The sequence below is a fragment of the Balaenoptera borealis genome (assembly GCF_965194805.1).
Source record: "Balaenoptera borealis genome assembly, chromosome: 1".
Classification (NCBI taxonomy): Eukaryota; Metazoa; Chordata; class Mammalia; order Artiodactyla; family Balaenopteridae; genus Balaenoptera; species Balaenoptera borealis.
This window is the reverse complement of record NC_138860.1, coordinates 30,137,428-30,159,216: the sequence shown is the minus strand read 5'-3', so window position 1 is coordinate 30,159,216 and position 21,789 is coordinate 30,137,428. Positions and strand designations below refer to the sequence as shown.

Below are 21,789 nucleotides of genomic sequence, written 5' to 3'. Positions count from 1 at the left end.
AATTGTTTAAACTCAGTTACTTGCTCTGTCATTCCTCCAGAGTTAGTTGCTCCTTTCTGTGACTTCTTAACAGGAAGGGCATCGCTCATGTTAGCATTTTTATGCCCCAGTGCACTTATTTCTTAACTTGTCCACCTCTCACCACACTCTTGGTGGTAAAAACAGATAATTCCTCTTTGTATCTTCAGTGTTAGCACAGTCCTTACACAAAGTAGGCCGTTAAATATTTGGCCAATTGAAAAAAATAATAATCAATTGAACTTTGACAGATAGTCCTAAAAGTTTAAAAATTCTGTGGATATGTTGGGTTGGCCAAAAAGTTCGTTTGGATTTTTCCATAACATATTTTGGAAAAACCTGAGTGAACTTTTTGGTCAACCCAATATTTGGACATTTTTCGTACATGTTAATGAAATATATGATCAACTATATCAGTCTTTGCCAAAAGATTTCATAGACTCATATAATTGCTAGAGGAAGAGAAGATTTTGGAAGTCATGTTAGATGATATCCCCATTTTACAGATGGAAAAATAGAAACCTGAAAGAATTAAGTGACTTTCTCAAGTTTATTCAGCAAGTTCAGTGGAGACCGAAAGTTTTTCTTTCTCTGGTCTAGTTCTCCTTTCGCTCTCCCATATTGCTTGTTTTTTCTTCTTTTTCTTCCATTTATCTACTTTACCAGCAATTAACACTTATGTGAGCACCAACTGTGTTTAAGGCACTGGGCCAAATATGTTTTCTCAGCATTGCATTTCTTCTCTCCTTCCATCCTCAGAACTTGGACATTTGATATGTACCAGCACTGTGCCAGTTGCCAGAAATGTAAATATTCAGAAGACAGAGTTCACATTCCAACAAGCTTAGAGTCTAGAAGAAAAGACAGATAAATGTGCAGTGATTTAAGACTTGGTATCTCAAGTGGGCACTCCATGACATCCTTGGGATTAAACACGGAATGACAATTTGGTGGCTATGTATTCAAAGGACAAATGTCACTGCTCCCTTCTTTAACAGATTTGTAGTAAGGACCAAAAACACCAATCAGAAAAAAATAAGAAAGCACACACTTGAGAAGTCTCATCCTAACTAACCTGTCATAGAACTGCCAAAAAAGAGAGTGTTCTCTGAAGGGGACCTTTTAATATCCCCTGACTCCCAAGAGAGAATAAAAATTGAGACCTCTGAGACTATAATTATTAATGCCTGAATCTGAAAAGAGACACAATAGACATGAAGCAATGTAGTCATCCTTTAATATCATACTTTCAGGCTAGATTGACTTACACATAAATTGGGAGTGTCTTACATTTTTAAAAACACCCCTTGACTCAACTTTCATTAATTTTCTATCATGAACAAAAGCCCAAAGTCAATAGTCACTCATCTAAGAATATTTAGAGAGATACATGATACTTGGTGTTAATACTTTTGGAACTCTAGAATGCACTGTGTCCTATATTCCCAATATGTTAAAACTAGGTGGGGCTGGGTATAGGGGGAGTTGGGGGAAGAGTCCCTCTCTTAGCTATGGCTCCTAACCCTCTTCTAAAATATAACAATACAAAAGAAAAGACAATCAAACTCACAAAAGCTTTTATATAAAAGAGCTCAGCACAACACTACAGACTAAGTTAAACTGATGTTTATAGTTCACTTGGCTAATAGGGATTTTCAATGACTTCGAGATGCTAATTTTGTAAAATAAGCCTCCTGTGGAGACTGGATAAATTAATATTTGGTATTCATCGGTAGATAATGAGGATTACATAGGAGCAGTCAGCTCTGGGCATTGTAGGTCCACTCAGGATGTAACCTAGCAGACCCAGGTGGCCAGGGCAAACTTCCTGCAGGAGGGGTGGCCTTAGGTGAAACCCAAGAAATGGAGACAAGAAGGAAGGCTGTGCCCAGGAAAGGAAGCGAAAGGTAGGAAGACCCTGAGGCCCAGGAAAGTGTGCTGCTTTTAGGTCCCAGGAAGACATTTAGACTGACATCACAGCATGGAAACTGGTAAAGGAGGGATGTCAAGAGATGGCAGGCAGTGGACTTGAATCTCATGCATATCAGAAGTTTGTGCAGAAATCCCTCAGGTCCTCAAGAAAGTTAGTCTCTATATTGTGTAGAAAAATAATTCCTGACCCAAGCCTGAATTTTGTTAAAAACATGCAGTACAAGGATTTATACCTTAAATCCTTGCAAAATTCAGAAGCAGATTTTTTTTCTGGAGTAAAATTAATGGAGAGGTTTCAGAAATCAGCAATATGTTCCCCGAAAGTGCCCCTCCTCTATACGAAGCCTACTATGGGTCCTGGAGGAGGCACACTGAGACCTCAGGACCAGGGTCTGCTGGGAGGAAGGGGGCAGGAGAAGACCAGAGCCTGATTAGGGGATAGTTCTGGGGTAGGAAAATCCAGAGAGGGAAGCCTAGAGCTATGGGCTTTGTGAGAGACTGTAGTGATTCAGAATTTACATGCCATCCTGGGGCTCATTGCTAGGGCACAAGATACTCAGTCTGTTGTCATAACTCTTAATCTAAACATTGCCACCCCATTCCAGTCTGTGCAGAAAATAAAGGTGGGTCTGCATCAACAGCTGAAGTCTAGTGATGGAAGATACTCATGTTATTGGATAAAACAAGGGCAAAGTACGGAGGCAGAGGCTGACAGCAAGCAGGGCACTGGAGGAAACAGCTACACAAGCTCACCCATACTGTGGAGGGGTTGGACAAGGTATGCGAACGTCATGGCACTGCTCCCCACTTAGGTGGGCAGCCCTTACTATAGCAGCCCTAACCTGGCCCTTGGAGCTAAGAATAAGAAAAGAGTAAGCAAGGCCTGGATTTGAACCCAGCTTGACCCCTTACTAGATGGGTTGATTATTTAATGATTTTGAACCTACCATTTCACCTGTAAAATAAGGATAATAACATCTGCTTTAGTGTAAGAGTCAGTGAGATAACATTAAATACCTTACATAGCAGCTGGCATATATTGCTATACAAGAAGTGATACCTGCAATAACAAAACCAGATAATATCTAAAACCGGTCATTTGTGGAGGGTCACAAATAGTGACAGTGGTCACAGTCCACTACGAGCTGGAAATGTAGTTCTAAGTCCTTTCTGTGACAAGAACTGACTACCAGGATAATGAGACAATCAAATGAAAATAGAATAGCTGACTCTACCCTCAGTTACTAGTAAATACCATCACTGAGAACTGCATGCTACAAACAAGAAAGCTTCTGCATAATAGCTAGATAACCTAATATCCCAGACTGTAATATTTCTAAAAGAATGCTCAGAATAAAGTACTTCACTTATAATGAGGGACAAGCCTGGTTCATGTCATGTAGTAAATGTCATGGTTATTGAAGCAAAGAGATCACAGTGAAAGTTCATCTTATAGATAAACACATGATCAATTTTCAACATTCTATAAAAGTAAAACACAATAATTATTTGTGAATATGTCCTACAACTTGTTATTTCTAATCTGATGAGAAAGAAAGGATCAAAAATCTCATTACAACTCTCTGATAAAATATATTTGCTCTGTATGTGATGTCACTTATTTTGTTACTATTACTATTATTATGATGCTTACTGCATTGGTCTCAGATATTTTGCTGTGTTTTACTGGGTCCTCTATCAAGCCACACTTTTCCTAACTATGTTATACAAAAAACATGAACAGTCAAATCACGGATAAGAAACAGACATGGGGGGCAGCGTTTCCCGAGCACCAGGGGGCGCGGCCTGGCCGCTGGGGCTGGACTCCCGGGCAGCGCCTGCAGCGGCGCGGGTGGTCACGGGTGCGCAGGGGCTCGGTCGCGGGCTGCTGGGCCATGCAGCGCGGAGTTTGCGGCCGGCTCGCCTCAGCGCTGCGGGGGACACGCGCACAGCCGCCCGCAGTCGCCCAGAGGTGTGTGCACGCGTCGGTGTCGCGGCCATCCCCAGACCAGAGTGAGCGGACGTGGGAACCACCCCGCGCCTTCGACCCAGCGCTGCTGGAGTTCCTGGTGTGCCCGCTCTCCAAGAAGCCGCTCCGATATGAAGCATCGACAAATGAATTGATTAACGAAGGGTTAAGAATAGCCTATCCAATTATTGATGGGATTCCTAATATGATACCACAGGCAGCTAGGATGACACATCAAAATAAGAAGCAAGAAGAAATGGAGCAGCATTAGATCATATGTAAAAACGACCACACACACAACTAAATTTTCTAAATACCATCCACCTTTTAAAAAGTCAGAGTGGCGGGTAATAAGTGGAGGGGAAGAATGTTTCTGTCTCTTCCTATGTTGACTGTCCTTATTCCGTTGGTCTCGTTAGCAGGGCTGTTATACTCGGCCTCCGTGGAAGAAAACTTCCCACAGGGCTGCACTAGCACAAGCAGCCTGTGCTTTTACAGTCTGCTCTTGCCGATCACCATACTCGTTTATGTGTTCTTCCACCTTTGGACTTGGATGGGTATTAAACTCTTCAGGCATAATTAATACAACCAGAGCCAAGATGGTATATCCTAATGATAGGCTTGAGTGTCTGCCTCTGAAAGCTCAACTACATGGAAATACTGGACACCCACTTAATGTGCAAGAAAGATGCTTTGCCTAGCTTCTGTCAGAGGTTTAGGATTAGGGGAGGCTTAAGCTGCAGAGGCTTCTTTATTGTACTTTGGTTCTGCCCTTGTTTTTTGAAGGTTCTTATTTATACCTGGGGTATCAGGAGAAACATTTCAACAGAGTGTCTTGTTGGAAATTAATAGCCCCAGCCATCATCTGATGACTTTATGTCTTATCCCATTCATAATTAAAAGTTACTAATTTGAAATCTTAAAAAACAAACAAACAAACAAAAAAAAACCAGACATTGTTCATAAACATGGGTAAAGATTTTCAACCTAACTCATAATTTAAAAAAAGATAATAAATACCACTTTTTTTTACTTGATCAGATTGGCAAAGATAAAGAATTTGGTAATACACAAAGTTGGCAAGAATGGATAAACCAGGGCTTCCCTGGTGGCGCAGTGGTTAAGAATCCGCCTGCCAATGCAGGAGACACAGTTTCGTGTCCTGGTCTGGGAAGATCCCACATGCCGCGGAGCAACTAAGCCCATGTGCCACAACTACTGAAGCCTGCACGCCTAGAGCCTAGGCTCCTCAACAAGAGAAGCCACCACAATGAGAAGCCTGTGCACCACAACAAAGAGTAGCCCCTGCTCGCCACAACTAGAGAAAGCCTGTGTGCAGCAACGAAGACTGAATGCAGCCAAAAATAAATAAATAAATAAATTTATTAAAAAAAAAAAAGAATGAATAAACCATAATTTAAAAAGACATATGTGGAGACTGGTTCAAGATGGCGGAGTAGAAGGATGTGCGCTCACTCCCTCTTGCGAGAGCACCAGAATCACAACTAACTGCTGAACAATCATTGACAGGAAGACACTGGAATTCACCAAAAAAGACACCCCACATCCAAAGACAAAGGAGAAGTCATAATGAGATGCTAGGAGGGGCGCAATCACAATAAAATCAAATGCCACAACTGCTGGGTGGGTTACTCACAAACTGGAGAACACTTATACCACAGAAGTCCACCCACTGGAGTGAAGGTTCTGAGCCCCACGTCAGGCTTCCCAAACTGGGGGTCTGGCAATGGGAGGAGGAATTCCTAGAGAATCAGACTTTGAAGGCTAGCAGGTTTGATTGCAGGACTTTGACAGGACTGCAGGAAACGGGGACTCCACTCTTGGAGGGCACACACAAAGTAGTGTGTACATCGGGACCCAGAGGATGGAGCAGTTATGCCATAGGAGACTGAACCAGACCTACCTGCTTGTGTTGGAGGGTCTTCTGTGGAGGTGGGGGGTGGCTGTGGCTCACCGTGGGGACGGGGACACTGGCAGTGGAAGTTTCTGGGGGTACTCCTTGGTGTGGGCCTACCCAGAGTCCGCCATTGGTCCCACCAAAGAGCCAGGTGGGCTCTGATGTTGGGTCATGTCAGGCTGGACAGACAACAGGGAGGGAGCCCAGTCCCACCCATAAGCAAACAAGCAGATTAAAGTTTTACTGAGCTCTTCCCACCAGAGCAACACCCAGCTCTACCCACCACCAGTCCCACCCATAAGCAAAGAAGCAGATTAAAGTTTTACTGAGCTCTTCCCACCAGAGCAACACCCAGCTCTACCCACCACCAGTCCCTCCCATCAGGAAACTTGCACAAGCCTCTTAGATAGCCTCATCCACCAGAGGGCAGACAGCAGAAGCAAGAACTACAATCTTGCAGCCTGTGGAACAAAAAACACATTCACAGAAAGATAGACAAGATGAAAAGGCAGAGGGCTATGTACCAGATGAAGGAACAAGATAAAACCCCAGAAAAACAACTGAATGAAGTGGAGATAGGCAACCTTCCAGAAAAAGAATTCAGAATAATGATAGTGAAGATGATCCAGGACCTCAGAAAAAGAACAGAGGCAAAGATCGAGCAGATGCAAAAAATGGTTAACAAAGACCTAGAAGAATTAAAGAACAAACACCTAGAAGAATTAAAGAACAAATAAACAAAGATGAACAATACAATAACTGAAATGAAAAATACACTAAAAGGAATCAGTAGCAGAATAACTGAAGCAGAAGAACAGATAAGTGACCTGGAAGACAGAATGGTGGAATTCACTGCTGTGGAACAGAATAAAGAAAAAAGAATGAAAAGAAATGAAGACAGCCTAAGAGACCTCTGGGAAAACATTAAACGTAACAACATTCGCATTATAGGGGTCCTGGGAGGAGAAGAGACAGAGAAAACATTTGAAGAGGGAGAAAATATTTGAAGAGATTATAATCAAAAACTTCCCTAACATGGGAAAGGAAATAGCCACCCAAGTCCAGGAAGCACAGAGAGTCCCACACAGGATAAACCAAAGGAGAAACACGCCAAGATTCATAGTAATCAAATTGGCAAAAATTAAAGACAAAGAAAAATTACTGAAAACAGCAAGGGAAAAACGACAAATAATATACAAGGGAACTCTCATAAGGTTCACAGCTGATTTCTCAGCAGAAACTCTACAAGCCAGAAGGGAGTGGCATGATATATTTAAAGTGATGAAAGGGAAGAACCTACAACCAAGATTACTCTACCCGACAAGGATCTCATTCACATTCGATGAAGAAATCAAAAGCTTTACAGACAAGCAAAACCTAACAGAATTCAGCACCACCAAACCAGCTCTACAACAAATGCTAAAGCAACTTCTCTAAGTGGGAGACACAAGAGAAAAAAAGGACCTACAAAAACAAACCCAAAACAATTAAGAAAATGCTCATAGGAACATACATATTGATAATTACCTTAAATGTGATTGTATTAAATGCTCCAACCCAAAGACACAGGCTCACTGAATGGATACAAAAACAAAACCTATATATATGCTGTCTATAAAAGACCCACTTCAGACCTAGGGACACATACAGACTGAAAGTGAGGGGATGGAAAAAGATATTCCATGCAAATGTAAATCAAAAGAACGCTGGAGTAGCAATACTCATATCAGATAAAATAGACTTTAAAATAAAGAATGTTAAAAGAGACAAGGAAGACACTACATAATGATCAAGGGATCAATCCAAGAAGAAGATATAACAATTATAAATATATATGCACCCAACATAGGAGCACCTCAAAACATTAGACAAATGTTAACAGCTATAAAAGAGGAAATCAACAGTAACATAATAATAGTGGGGGACTTTAACACCTCACTTACACCAATGGACAGATCATCCAAACAGAAAATTAATAAGGAAACACAAGCTTTAAATGACACAACATACCAGATAGATTTAATTCATATTTATAGGACATTCCATTCAAAAACAGCAGATAACACTTTCTTCTCAAGTGCACGCAGAACATTCTCCAGGATAGTTCACACCTTGGGTCACAAATCAAGCCTCAGAAAATTTAATAAAATTGAAATCATATCAAGCATCTTTTCTGACCACAATGCTATGAGATTAGAAATCAATTACAGGGAAAAAACCGTAAGAAACACAAACACATGGAGGCCAAACAATACGTTACAAAATAACCAAGAGATCACTGAAGAAATCAAAGAGGAAATCAAAAAATACCTAGAGACAAATTACAATGAAAACACAACAATCCAAAACCTATGGGACGCAGCAAAAGCAGTTCTAAGAGGGAAGTTTATAGCTATACAAGCCTACCTCAAGAAACAAGAAAAATCTCAAATAAACAATCTAACTTTACATGTAAAGGAACTAGAGAAAGAAGAACAAAAAAACCCCGAAAGTTAGCAGAAGGAAAGAAATCATAAAGATCAGAGCAGAAATAAATAAAATAGAAACAAAGAAAACAATAGCAAAGATCAATAAAACTAAAAGATAGTTCTTTGAGAAGATAAAAAAAATTGATAGACTCATCAAGAAAAAGAGGGAGAGGACTCAAATCAATAAAATTAGAAATGAAAAAGGAGAAGTTACAACAGACACCACAGAAATACAAAGCATCCTAAGAGACTACTACATGCAACTCTATGCCAATAAAATGGACAACCTGGAAGAAATGGACAAATTCTTAGAAATGTATAACCTTCCAAGACTCAACCAGAAAGAAACAGAAAATATGAACAGACCAATCACAAGGAATGAAATTGAAACTGTGATTAAAAATCTTCCAACAAACAAAAGTCCAGGGCCACATGGCTTCACAGGCGAATTCTATCAAACATGTAGAGAAGAGCTAACACCCATCTTTCTAAAACTCTTCCAAAAAATTGCAGAGGAAGGAACACTCCCAAACTCATTCTATGAGACCACCATCACCCTGATACCAAAAGCAGACAAAGATACTACAAAAAAAGAAAATTACAGGCCAATATCACTGATGAATATAGATGCAAAAATCCTCAACAAAATACTAGCAAACATACTCCAACAACACTTTAAAAGGATCATACACCATGATGAAGTGGGATTTATCCCAGGGATTCAAGGATTCTTCAATATATGCAAATCAGTCAATGTGATACACGATATTAAATTGAAGAAGAACCACCATATGATCATCTCAATAGATGCAGAAAAATCTTTTGACAAAATTCAACACCCATTTATGATAAAAACTCTCCAGAAAGTGGGCATATAGAGGGAACCTACCTCAACATAATAAAGGCTATATATGACAAACACACAGCAAACATCATTCTCAATGGTGAAAAACTGAAAGCATTTCCTCTAAGATCAGGAACGAGACAAGGATGTCCACTCTCGCCACTATTATTCAACATAATTTTGGAAGTCCTGGCCATGGCAATCAGAGAAGAAAAAGAGATAAAAAGAATACAAATTGGAAAAGAAGAAGTACAACTGTCACTGTTTGCAGATGACATGATACTATACATAGAGAATCCTAAAGATGCCACCAGAAAACTACTAGAGCTAATCAATGAATTTGGTAAAGTTTCAGGATACAAAATTAATGCACAGAAATCTCTTGCATTCCTATACGCTAATGATGAAAAATCTGAAAGAGAACTTAAGGAAATGCTGCCATTTACCACTGCAACAAAAAGAATAAAATACCTAGGAATAAATCTACCTAGGGAGACAGGAGACCTGTATGCAGGAAACTATAAGACACTGATGAAAGAAATTAAAGATGATACCAACAGATGGAGAGATATACCATGTTCTTGGATTGGAAGAATCAATATTGTGAAAATGACTATACTATCCAAAGCAACTTACAGATTCAATGCCATCCCTATCAAATTACCAATGGCATTTTTTACAGAACTAGAACAAAAAATCTTAAAATTTGTATGGAGACACAAAAGACCCCGAATAGCCAAAGCAGTCTTGAGGGAAAAAATCGGAGCTGGAGGAATCAGACTCCCTGACTTCAGACTATACTACAAAGCTACAGTAATCAAGACAGTATGGCACTGGAATAAAAACAGAAATATAGATCAATGGAACAGGATAGAAAGCCCAGAGATAAACCCACGCATATATGGTCAACTAATCTATGACAAAGGAGGCAGGGATATACAATGAAGAAAAGACAGTCTCTTCAATAAGTGGTGCTGGGAAAACTGGACAGCTACATGTAAAAGAATGAAATTAGAACACTCCCTAACACCATACATAAAATAAACTCAAAATGGATTAGAGACCTAAATGTAAGACTGGACGCTATAAAAGTCTTAGAGGAAAACATAGGAAGAACACTTGTTGACATACATCACAGCAAGATCTTTTATGATCCACCTCCTAGAGTAATGGAAATAAAAACAAAAACAAATGGGACCTAATGAAACTTAAAAGCTTTTGCAAAACAAAGAAAACTACAAACAAGACGAAAAGACAACCCTCAGAATGGGAGAAAATACTTGTAAACGAATCAATGGACAAAGAATTAATCTCCAAAATTTATAAACAGCTCATGAAGCTCAATATTAAAAAAACAAACAACCTAATCCAAAAATGGGCAGAAGACCTAAATAGACATTTCTCCAAAGAAGACATACAGATGGCCAAGAAGCACACGAAAATCTGCTCAACATCACTAATTATTAGAGAAATGGAAATCAAAACTACAATGAGGTATCACCTCACACCAGTTAGAATGGGCATCATCAGAAAATCTACAAACAACAAATGCTGGAGAGGGTATGGAGAAAAGGGAACCCTCTTGCACTGCTGGTGGGAATGTAAATTGATACAGACACTAGGGAGGTTCCTTAAAAACTAAAAATAGAATTACCATATGACCCATCAATCCTACTACTGGGCACATACCCAGAGAAAACCATAATTCAAAAAACATATGCACCCCAATGTTCATTGCAGCACTATTTACAATAGCCAGGTCATGGAAGTAACCTAAATGCCCATCGACAGATGAATAGATAAAGCAGATGTGGTACATATATACAATGGAATATTACTCAGCCATAAAAAGGAACGAAACTGGGTCATTTGTAGAGACGTGGTTGGATCTAGAGACTGTCATACAGAGTGAAGTAAGTCAGAAAGAGAAAAACAAATATTGTATATTGACACATATATGTGGAACCTAGAAAAATAGTACAGATGAACCAGTTTGCAGGGCAGAAATAGAGACAAAGATGTAGAGAACAAATGTATGGACACCAAGGGGGGAAAGTGGCAGTGGGGGGTGGTGGTGTGATGAATTGGGAGATTGGGATTGACATATATACACTAATATGTATAAAATGGATAACTAATAAGAACCTGCTGTATAAAAAATTAAAATAAAATTTAGAAATTCAAAAAAATAATAAAGACATATACCCCAATGTTCATTGCAGCACCATTTACAATAGCCAGGACATGGAAGCTACGTAAATGTCCACTGACAGATGAACGGATAAAAAAGATGTGGTACATATATATAATGGAGTATTACTCAGTCAGAAAAAGAAATGAAATTGGGTCATTTGTAGAGATGTAGATGGACCTAGAATCTGTCATACAGAGTGAAGTAAGTCAGAAAAAATAAACAAATGTCGTATATTGATGCATATATGTGGAATGTAGAAAAATGGTACAGATGAACCTATTTGCAGGGTAGGAATAGAAATGCAGACATAGAGAACCAATGTGTGGACACAGGCTGGGCAGGGCAGGGTGGGATGAATTGGGAGATTAGGTTTGACATAAATACACTACCATGGCTAAAATAGATAGCTAGTGGGAACCTGCTGTATAGCAAAGGGAGCTCAGCCCGGTGCTCTGTGATGGCCTAGTTGGGTGGGATGGGAGAGGGAGGTCCAAGAGGGAGGGGATGTGTGTATGCATATGGCTGATTCACTTCACTGTGTGGCAGAAATTAACACACAACATTGTAAAGCAATTATGCTCCAATAAAAAAAAAAGAAAAGAAATACATCTAATCATTTGATAACAAAAAAAAAGAGTGGATAAAACAAGTAATCTTACATCTTAATGATACAGACCCTTTGTAATACAATTTGTACTACCTATCCAAATTTAAAATGCATATACCCTGCGACCTAACAATTCCATTTCTAGGAATTTAAAGATATCCTCCTACATATGCTTAAATATATATATATATATATATATATATATATACACACACACACATACATATCCATTGTGGCACTGCTTATTAAAATAACAAAACCCCAAAGAACATAAATGTCCATTAAATCAATAAAGAACTGATTAACTATATACCCATGTAATGAATGCTATGCAGCCATGGATCTATACATCTTAATATGTAAAGAGGTCCAGAAAAAAACTGTTTAAAGCACAAAAACAAAATGCAAAACTATCTCTATATGCTCCCATTTGTGAGAAAAAGGGACAGTTATACAGATATATACAATACTCATAAATATATGTATATATATGAATATATATATATATATACACACATAGGCATATATAAAATCATAATTCTGGAAAGATATACAAAAACATGGCAGCAGTGTTTGCCCCTGAGCAAGGAGATCCAGGGTCTGCAATAAGAGGGAGATTAGGTTTCATTGTAAGACTCTGCATTTGTATATTTTTGTCATCTGTATATATTAGTTTTTCAATTGCATAAACAGTTGCTTAAAAGGGAAGAATCTAATGGAATAACTTGGAGATATGGGAGCAATAAAACAAGCAAAGTTGACTGAGGTAAATCTAAGATGATGAGTTTTGTAGATTAATCTTGAGGGAAGAGATCTCCAACCTACTGTAGCGGTCTCTCCCTGTTAGTCAACCAAGTCGCACATTTTAATTCACTTACTTTATATAAAACTCTATGGTATATGTACTATTATCATCACTATCACTTTACAGATGACACAGGCAGGTTAAGTGACCAAGATGGCATAGTGGGTGGCCAAATGGAGATGCATACTCAGGTTTCTTGGATGCTAAGCCCACACACACTCTTGGACATCACACACACACTGCACCTCGACCTCTTCTACCAGGGCTCTGAAACCTCTTAATGGCTTGTATGGCTTTGGCAAACTACAATTTCTATTTTATTTTATTTTTATAAAAGTCAAAGCCTCGCCAGATGTGGTTTATACCAAAAAAAAGAGATATTTCTGGCACTGGGTACTACCTGTCTTTGTGAATGTGACTCAAAAAATAAGTGAACGATATAATGCTTCACTTGGTAAAGTGGCTTGCCATTTTCTACGTATATATTAACTGACTTTCATGTCACAACAGCCTGGAAGAAGAGTCGTCATCAATTTATAAATGAGAATACTAAGGCTTCATTTAGGGACCTGCTCTCCTTGAAGGGGCAGAAACGGGACTGACCGCGGGTCTTTTGAACCTAACTTTAGTGGTCCAAACACACTGCTACACTGAGTGTGAATAACATCTGAAAACTAGCTTAGAGCATGCAGGTGAGGTTTAATTGCAGACTCTTTGATTGCTTGCAGCAGACTTTTCTTTTAGATTCACAGTTCAAAGTTCCTACTCTGTAATATGACCCGTCTTCAGTGATGCTTTCTAAATCTTCAAGCTGTTCTGAATTTCAAAAGTTTTGCAACTTTGTAAGCTGAGTTCCAGTGAATTCTTCAGCAGGTTTTTCTTTTAAAACTTTTTCTCCGTATACTCTTTGTAATCATGGCAATTACTTTAATTGAAAGTTCCAATTACAAAGTTTTTCTTATTACAGGTCTATAAACAAAATATAAAAATATCCACTAGGCACATTCAGCTAGGTTTTCTTTTTATTTATCTCCCCTCTCCCTTTGTCAGTGTTCCCCTTGCCTCAGGTTAAGGGCTGGGCTCTTCACTATTTCTGTGAGATGTCCTTCCTGCAAAGGCAGCTGAAACAGGCTATCTGTGGAAAAGAAAAAGAGAGCTGTGCTTTCTGTGCCCAACGCCATTCATGATGATCAGATATGGCTGTGCCTGGAAGGGTTCAATGAACTTTTTAAAAAATATATAACACATTCAAATAATGTTTTTGCAAAAAAAAACCTGGCAACAGGAAATGTCAACATCGTTAATCATATATTAAGTTTCATTAAAATTAAAACTCCGAAATAATTAGCTTCTGCTGCTTCCCAAGTGGTAATTATAGACCATCAGGAAGTATCGCACTCTCTTGAATTTCCTCCTTTAAACATTAAATGCTAAAGATAAAACATTATTTTAAAAATAATCTTTTAGATTTTAACTATGGGAATATAAACAATACTTCCTGGGCACTGGGCTAATCAAATCTCTCATAATTCAGGAAATTTGAATTTTACTTCACTCAGTGGTGAAATTAAGATGTTAATAAGTGACATTTCAAATGAAAGAGTTCAGAAGCATAAAAATATCTATATTTAAATTTTTGAAGATTTTTCTTTCATTTAAAATTCAGCATTTATCTTCCATTCCCAATTATTATTAAACATTATTTATTCAATGCTAGTTAGAAAAAATATGTGTTAGATTACTCTACTATATTTTAGCAATCCTTCAGCGGGTTTCTTTTTCTACCCCACTTCCATATTTTTAAGTATATAATCTATAACCTTCAGTTTCTTCTCTCATGATCCCCAGTTATTCTCACAAAATGAATTCCACCATGGGGGGATAATAAATTTATCTAGATAGTACATATTATCTCAATGAACAGTGTATTGTTAAATAATACTAAACAGTATTATAACAGTATTAAAAACAACATTGTTTTTACATGGAAATTATTGCCCATCAAAAAAGAGTAGCTGCTCAGTCCTGATGTGTGAAACACTATAAGACACAAAGAGAGGAAAACAGATGGCGACCCTTGTTCTCAGGGAGTTTTTTATCTTTGATGGGACAACATAAAAATAGAAATGCTGACAGCACCAGCTAGAGGCCAAATCTGCCATTAAAGAGATGAAATGGCCTTGAATTTGTGGAAGGGGGCAAAGGAGTGAGATGCAGGTGGGGTATCTCAGCCCAGGTCCCTGGGAAAATGCAAATACCCTTACAATGAGTAAAGGCTCAAAACAGAAAGAAAACAGCATGTCGTGAGTACCTAACTGATATCAAGCAAGGTTCTAAGTGCTCTACATTAACACTGTGTGGGTAGAAAGAGCTAGACTAGTTGGTGCACAAGGAGAGAAGATGACAAGAGAGGAATCACGGCCTGAGCTAGGGATTTTGGAATCACTTGACGAGAGGTAGAGGTGAAATCATAGGAATGACTCTCTGCCAAAGCTGAGAGTAGGAAATGAGAAAGAACAAGATTTGAATATTGCCTGTCTCTGTAAGTGGGCAATGAAAAGGGTATGAGAAATTGAATATATGAATGGACAAAAGCCAGATCATATATAAAAACAGAATTCAGACCCACAAAGTGCAGCAACCTGACCAAGAAACCAACCTCTTATCTATGATAACTAGCCCAGGAATCCAGCCTGTATAGGTCAGACATATAGAAAGTCAGACTACTATCTCTAGTGACAATCCACAAAGCCAAACAATAACTTCTGCAACCAAAATGACCAGGACTTGATTAATAACTGATAGCTTCCTTAATTTTTGTCCATGCTTCCAACTTAGAATCAACCAGAGAGAGATAAATATGCTCCCTTAGTCCATCACATAGGATGCCTCACTTCTAACAAAGTTAGCTCACCTCCAGCATCCCCAGGCCAACAGCTTCCAATAAGGGCACACCTGAAGCCTTCCTTTTTTCCACTGTAAAGCTTTCCCCCTCCTCTGCTTGACTTCGAGCCTCTACCAAATGCAACTGATAGTGACTGACGCCCTTACTATAGTAAGCTCTGAATTTGGTTGGTCTTAATTTATTTCCACAAGATTATTGGCATAGACAGAGATGGTTAGCTTTGGAAAAGGCAAGAGAAATCTCTTCCTCTGAATAAAAATGCGAGGAGGGAAGGATGAGTGAAGACACTTGGGGATTCTGAGTTGGCAAGAAAGATGAAGGAGTTTTACCAGGTGGATGCCATTTCTCAATTAAAGTAATCTCTAACCAGAGATTCAGGAAAAGTAAGGTTAGGGCTGTAAGTAAGTGAAAGGAGTTTAGAACTGGGGAAAGACAAGGGGGAGCGAATAAGAAATGGGTAAAATGCCCAGAGCAATCTACAGACTTAATGCAATCTCTATCAAAATTACCATGGCATTTTTCACAGACCTAGAACAAATAACCCTCAAATTTATACGGAATCAAAAAATTCCCTGAATAGCCAAAGTAATTTTGAGAAAAAAGAACAAAACTGGAGGTATAATGCCCCCAGAGTTCAGACTATACTACAAAGCTACAGTAATCAGAACAGTATGGCACTGGCACAAAAACAGGCACATAGATCAATGGAACAGAATAGAGAGCCCAGAAATAAACCCACACATTTGTGGTCAATTAATCTATGACAAAGGAGGCAAGAATAAACAATGAGGAAAAGACATTCTCTTCAGTGGGTGGTGCTGGGAAAACTGGACAGCTACATGTAAAAGAATGAAATGAGAACATTTTCTTATACAATATACAAAAATAAACTCAAAATAGGTTGGAGACCTAAATGTAAGACCAGATACCATAAAGCTCCTAGAAGAAACCATAAAGCTCCTAAAAGAAAGCATAAAGCAGAACACACTTTGACATAAATAGATGCAATTTTTTTTTGGATCTGTCTTCTAAAACAAAGGAAACAAAAGCAAAAATAAACAAATGAGACCTTATTACACTTTAAAGCTTTTGCACAGCAAAGGAAACCACTGACAAAACAAAAAGATTACCTACTGAATGGAAGAAAATATTTGAATGTGATATGAACAATAAGGGGTTAATATCTGAAATATATAAACAGCTCATACTACTCAACATCAAAAAAAATAACCCAATTAAAAAATGGGCAGAAGTCCTGAACAGATATTTTTCCAAAAGGACATGCAGATGGCCAACAGGCACATGAAAAGATGCTCAACATCACTAGTCACTAGAGAAATGCAAATCAAAACCACGAGACACCTCACACCTGCCAGAACAGTTATCATCAAAAAGAACACAAATAACAAACATTGGCGGGCTTCCCTGGTGGCACAGTGGTTAAGAATCTGCCTGCCAATGCAGGGGACACGGGTTTGAGCCCTGGTCCGGGAAGATCCCATATGTCACAGAGCAACTAAGCCCGTGCACCACAACTACTGAGCCTGTGCTCTAGAGCCCGCAAGCCACAACTACTGAGCCCGCGAGCCACAACTACTGAAGCCCGTGCACCTAGAGCCCGTCCTCTGCAACAAGAGGAGCCCCCGCAACGAGAAGGCTGCACACCTCAACGAAGAGTAGCTCCTGCTCACCACAACTAGAAAAGCCCGTGCACAGCAACGAAGACCCAATGCAGCCAAAAAAAAAAAAAAAAAAAAACATTGGCGAGGATGTGAAGTAAAGGGAACCCTTGTACACTGTTGGTGGGACTGTAAATTGATGCAGCCACTATGGAAAACAGTATGGAGGTTTCTCTAAAATAGAACTACCATGTAACCCAGCAATTCCACTCCTGTGTATATATCCAAAGAAAACAAAAACACTAATTCAAAAACATACATGTACCCCAATGTTCACAGCAGCGTTATTCAAAATAGCCAAGATACAGAAGCAACCTAAGTAACCATCAACAGATGAATGGATAAAGAAGATGTGAGATATATATATATATATACATCCCATTATATATATAACTCAGTCATAAAAAAGAATGGGGTTTTGCCATTTGCAACAATGTGGACAGACCTAGACGGTATTATGCTTAGTGAAATAAGTCAGATGGAGATAGACAAATACTGTATGTTATCAGGTGGATGTGGCATCTAAAAATTAAAACTAATGAATATAACAAAACAGAAACAGACTCACAGATATAGAGAACTAGTGGTTACCAGTGGGGAAAGGGAAGTGGGGAGGGGCCAGATAGGGTTAAGGCATTAAGAGGTACAAACTAATATGTATAAAGTAAATAAACTACAAGGATATATTGTACAACACAGGGAATATAGCCAATATTTTATAATAACCTTAAATGGAGTATAAGCTATAAAAATATTTTATCATTATGTTGTATACTCAAAATGAATATTGTAAATCAATTATACTTCAATAAAAAAAATAAATGGGTAAATTGGCTCTTTTTTGTTTAATATAGTGGATTAAACGTAAGTGCTATCTCCTCTCTTTCTAGAGATTCTAGAATATTTTGTAATAAATGGATATTGGCATTAAAAAAAGGAAAAAAACACATCAAGAAAGTTATAAAGGAAATAGGTTCATTGTGAGCTAAAACAGAGAAACTAGGAAAGAATGTAAAATAAAAGTTCTAGAGCCAGTTTTTGCTTTTACTCCACCTTTTATCATTACTGTTTGTTTAGTACATTAGGAATCTATTTGTAGTACCAGGTGCTCTAGGCTTTTAAATTCTTTCATGTTTCCTTGGGAGTGGGGGTGTAGACAAATGTTTCTCTTTCTCTTTAGACAGTCAGAAAAGTGCTCAGATGTCAAATATGAAGCCAAAAACCAAGTCTCCTAAATTTGGGAGCAACACTAATTTAAAAACACAGTTGGGCTTGTCAATATAAACCATGGTAGATCAAAGTGAATATAAATAAAGGAAAAAACTTGTAGTTTAAGGAGAGGATAAAAAATGGATGAAAAACTTCCTTATTTTGGAGCAAAGTTAAATGGAACTTAAAAGGGGACTGCAAACACCTGCAATGAACTTATGTCCCTTAATAAAAAGAACAGTCAAAAAAAAAAAATACTGTTATGGCCTATATGGGAAAAGAATCTAAAAAAGAGTGGATATATGTATATGTATAACAGATTCACTTTGCTGTATACCTGAAACTAACACAATGTTGTAAATCAACTATACTCCAAAAAAACTAAAATTTAAAAAAGAACAGTCAACATTTATTGTGCATTTATTATATGACAGATATGAAAGGTACTTGTATTAACATATTTAGTCCTTACAGAAACCTTTCAAGTAGGACATAATAACTGTCTTCATTATATAGCTGAAGAAAATGTGGTATAGTAAAACTGAGAAACTTGCCCAAAATTGCAATTCTCCTAAGTGATACAGCCAAATTCAAACCCAGGAAATTTGGCTCCTACAGTCCATTTTCTTATTCCTATAATATGAAAGGAAGGAAAGGAAAGAGGATGAAGGAATATTGCTCAGTCACAAAAGCAATTTAAAAAGCTTTTCCTCTGGTGTCATTGTTATCTATCACCAATACCCTTGGGGGACAATCTAATGAAACCCTTAAGCTTGGGTTTTGATATTTAATAGAATCCTCCATGAAAGGAACCAGGGCTCATTAGAGAGTAGACAGTACCATGTCTCAGAGCCAGAAAATTCAAAATGGGACTAGAACAGCTTCTTGCTGCCAGAAAGCAAGGCTGCTCTCAGAGATATCTGGAATCATGTCCAAAAGACATTGCACATGTACAAAAGACAGCTCCTACTAGCCAAGAATAAAAATTGGGGCATTAAAAGGGAAAACAATGACTAAAGTCTATTGGAGCAAGTTGTGTCTGTTAAGATAGCTCTAAGGTTATGATACTAAATGAGAAAGTACAAAATACTAGGAGGTGATTGTCAGTGCATAAAGAGGTCTCTCAATACTATCTTCTGGAAATGTTACATATTGATGATACAAATGGTATATGTCCTATACTGGAGCTGCAACTGAGTTATTAATAGAAATATAGATATAGCTATGGATATAGTGTATTATTTTAAGTAAGTAAATAATGGATCAGAGGAAGAAATTCAGAAGACAAAGATGTGAAAAACACAAAATAGAGAAGCCAGCTTTGTAATAGAGAAATTATAAAATTTAGAAAATATACATAAAGTGTGTGTGTGAAGGGATGCCCTATTACGGCCCTTACTATTCTTTCTGTAGCCAAACCTTGGTGGTCTAGGCCACCCCTTATTAGAGAACCACTATGGCAACTTATACATTAATTACCCAGCCTAAAATATTACACATGTCACATTTTAAACAGACCCAAGTCCATTCACATTAGGGTGAAAGGAAATTACTGGGTTCAGGAATAGTGGGGATTATATACGTAGACCGAGTTGGTCCCTCCCCTTCATGCTTCAGACCAAATGGGCACAGGCTAAAATGGATAGGCAGATTTGTGGGCAAGAGTGAGCCCAACCAGGGCCATAGTCACCCAGACACAGAACTGATTTAGAAGGATGACAGGCAAGTGGGAGGAAGTACAGGAGCAAGGGCTGCTGTAATTATCTGGATAGAATAGGTGGCAAGCGTCCATCAACATGTTTAGAAGTCAATGACAGCCCACCCAAAATTCTATGTTTACTCAGCTTGTTTAATGAGGGTTTACAGAAGTTAGTTACCATGTTATGGGAATCGGGCCTGAGATGGAGGAGGAGCAGGGTGCAAACTCGTTCTGTGTGAATTTATCCAGGAGGTATGGTAGAGAAAAGTCCCTCTTCTAGTAAGTGTCTAATGATCTCTCTAATAAATGGGGCAGTAACAATCTAAAACAACTGAGGTAGGATTTCTCCAGGAGAGGAGAGATAGATGTAGCTGTAAAATGAAAAATGGAGGCCTGTCATCTGAATGGGTGAGAGTTCCAAGGTGAGCAGGTGTTCTGCGTGTGAGCAGAACTGGGAGGTAAGTTCCAGCATCTCCACTGGTCCCTGAGGATGTGACACGTGGGAGACTTCACAGTGCATGGTTACCTCTTGCAGGAATGGTGCAAAATAATAATTAGGCACACTCGTGAATCATAAAATAGCAAAAACACAGGATGTATACAATCTAAACTGGCAGTTGAAGCCATTCTTGACTCTCGTGTTGCCCCAGAGGCCACTGAAATATAATTTCTTAGTTAAAACTAGAAATTTTGCCTTTCACCCCCTCAGGTAATCAAGTGACGTGGAGGTTTATATTTATAGAGACTGAATCAGCAATTAAAAACACACTGGGAAATGAGGGAAAGTACACATAAATTCAGTACAAAGAGACAGAGAAATAGGTCAAAGTCACTTAACTGAGGTCAAAAGATCTTGCTTCTGGGCATAACAACTGAGGTTGGTTGAAAGGCACTTTGGAAGATAAGTTTAGAGCAGTTATTTTATCGATTTGTATGGAAAACTATAATCAAGGGTATCATTATTCTACTATTAGTACAGTATTATAGAAGCTAAGTAATAAAAAGAGGAAGAGAAATAAAATAAGAAGTCAGGAAAAAATAAATCACAAATAGGACATTATTTATAAGGAGATACATTTTTTTTAGAAAGACATATAAAAGTTGGGAAAACACTGAGGGGGCAGTATGATTTGGAGTGGGAAACTTTCAGAGGACAGAAAGGTATCTAGGCTAGTTAGTAGAGATAAAATGAATTCAAGTAATATATTTAGAAAAGAGTGCACTGGATGAGGAGACCTTGGAAAGAGGCTGTCAAAACAGTGTGAAGCCGCTGACAGACTGCAGAATGTCTTGTATTCTTTCAACTTTCAGGAGCGAGGAGAGCTACAAACACAGAAGGAGCTTAATTACAAGGTAGTTAGATCTCAGCAAAGGTTGCACCGAGCAAGCAGCGCTCTTTATGATAATGACACCATAAGGAGAAGAACATAAAGAGAAAACTATGTGAGTGAAGTAAATGGTAATTGGAAGCTGAGCATCATGTGACCTCCTCAGTGCCACCTTGAGGGTAGACAGAGTCTAGAAAGGTTATGATGGGAAAAG

The 21,789-nt window shown here is 38.4% G+C and overlaps 1 protein-coding gene and 1 pseudogene across 5 annotated transcripts in view; one reads left to right on the top strand and one right to left on the bottom strand.

The window, feature by feature from the left end:
- PLD5 (phospholipase D family member 5) overlaps positions 1-21,789 on the bottom strand; it is a 478,515-nt gene that overhangs the window by 254,090 nt on the left and 202,636 nt on the right. The gene's annotated exons all lie outside the window — the stretch shown is intronic.
- LOC309605517 (phosphatidylinositol N-acetylglucosaminyltransferase subunit Y pseudogene) lies at positions 4,160-5,300 on the top strand (annotated as a pseudogene). The gene has a single exon. The product of its transcript is annotated as a phosphatidylinositol N-acetylglucosaminyltransferase subunit Y pseudogene (transcript).